Source organism: Hippocampus comes, unplaced genomic scaffold (assembly GCF_001891065.2).
Source record: "Hippocampus comes isolate QL1 unplaced genomic scaffold, H_comes_QL1_v1.1 scaffold409, whole genome shotgun sequence".
NCBI lineage: Eukaryota > Metazoa > Chordata > Actinopteri > Syngnathiformes > Syngnathidae > Hippocampus > Hippocampus comes.
The window spans coordinates 396,841-398,905 of NW_017804828.1; positions in this window are offsets into that span (position 1 = coordinate 396,841).

The window sequence follows — 2,065 nt, forward strand, 5'->3', positions numbered from 1 at the left end:
TGGAGGGAGGCAGCATTGGCTGCGGAACGGGGCAGATGTGCTAAAAAAAATTGCAGGCAAATCAGTCACTTGCAACCAAGAATATACTGCTTATACACGCACGCACACACACACACACACACACACACACACACACACACACACACACACACACACACACACACACACACACACCCCACTGCTATTAAAACAATTAAATTCCTTTCTTACATGTTGTCCCATGAATTTTCAAGCTGCTCTTGAACGTATCTTTCACCATGGTTCACACACGAGACACACAGAGCATGTGTTTGGACATATAGTCCACAATGAGGCTGGTTATGGCAGCAGAGCGGACCTAATGTTCAACAAACAAGACTTGTAAAAAGATACTGAACACCAGGAGTCATTGGTATGTTAAGTAACTTCTGCATCCATTTGGTATTGGCAAAAACGACTGCTGACGGCTACATCATCCATGTAACATGCATCAGCACACGGCCCTGAGATTTAGCATGGGCAGCTAACTCCGTACAGCTCATATTTCATGTGTGGCTGCTCTTACAAGGCACTTACACCCTCACACACACGCCGCCATCTTTCAAGTGAGGGCAATTTAGTGGCTTGTTGAGGCGAGTGAACGAGAAAAGCCTTTTTATGCGCCGCCGCTGTGAATAAGCTGTGAATGTGACTGACGCGCGGCGCCATTTTTACTGGCAGCTCCTTAACTGGCTCATTGCTACTGGGAGGCTCAAGACTTTGGCCTGATTCCCACCCTGCTGAAACAGCAAAATCCTGGAGGCAAACAGGAAGTGCACGCGCACACACACACACACACACACACACACACACACACACACACACACACACACACACACGCACACAAACTCACACAAATGCGTGGAGACAGACCTTTCAACAGCTCTGACTTGTCACATATCTCATCTCCATGGATGCATGCAAAGAAAAACAACATATCACGTCAATCAGAACACTTACAGTATAGTTTGGCGGACCAAAAATGTGATGACAGTGTAAAAGGGGAAGAATTAGTATCTGGTAAAGCAAATAAATAATGACAAAAGTGTGAGTGAACAGCGTGCAAATCACATGCACATAAATCTGCTGTGGTTTAATGTGCATCAAAAGAGCACATTTACATGCAATACATAAATGACCCACGGACGAGGTCATTAGGAGGGCCTCATGACATCTGTCAGCAATGGAAGGCAAGTCAGTAATCATTGGATTCTGACTCATTATTTGAAATTGAAGATTTTACATTGAAAATGGCAACATGGTGAGTAGTGGTTAGCACCTCTGCCTCACAGTTCTGGATTTTGGGGGTCAAATTTCCTCTCCAACCTTCTTGTGTGAGGTTTGTAGGTTCTCCTCGTACTCGCATGGGTTTTATTGTTCCAAAAAAATGCATGTGTTTTTCAGACAAGGCTGCCTTGTCCATGGTTGTGAAGGTGAGAGTGAATGGTGTTTTGACAACAGTATATCCACCTTGCGATTGATTGGCAACCAGGGCGTATTGAATGTATTTTTACAATTTCTATGACATTATTTCACAAATGCATTTTGCTGATTTTGTGACTAATATGATCAATATGTTATCATGAAAAAAAGAACAGCCTAAATAACAATGAAAACGGTCCAGGGTGACCATTTAGTCTACATGTGATGAAATGAATATCCAGGTGACTCGCCAAAGAGGGACCACGAAAGTGATGGTGAAAGTGCGTGTGTGTGTGTGTGTGTGTGTGTGTGTGTGTGTGTGTGTGTGTGTGTGTGTGTGTGTGTGTGTGTGTGTGTGTGTGTGTGTGTGCATTTGTTGGGTTGTCCCCTGTCCACTCGAGGTGTGCCAGCTGCTTACACTTGGCCAATGGCTCCAGGCTGTCATCAGGCATCATGCCCTGCTGCCACACTGGAGCGACACATGTTTTAATTGCACAATGACTTGTTGGATGTCAACAGCAATTATACCTGGCCTCCACCTGAGGGCACCCCAACAACATCCTGCACTCTCCCAACCCACACACTGTGCTGCCTCCAAGAGTCTTTTCGAGTTTCCGTGCCCCCC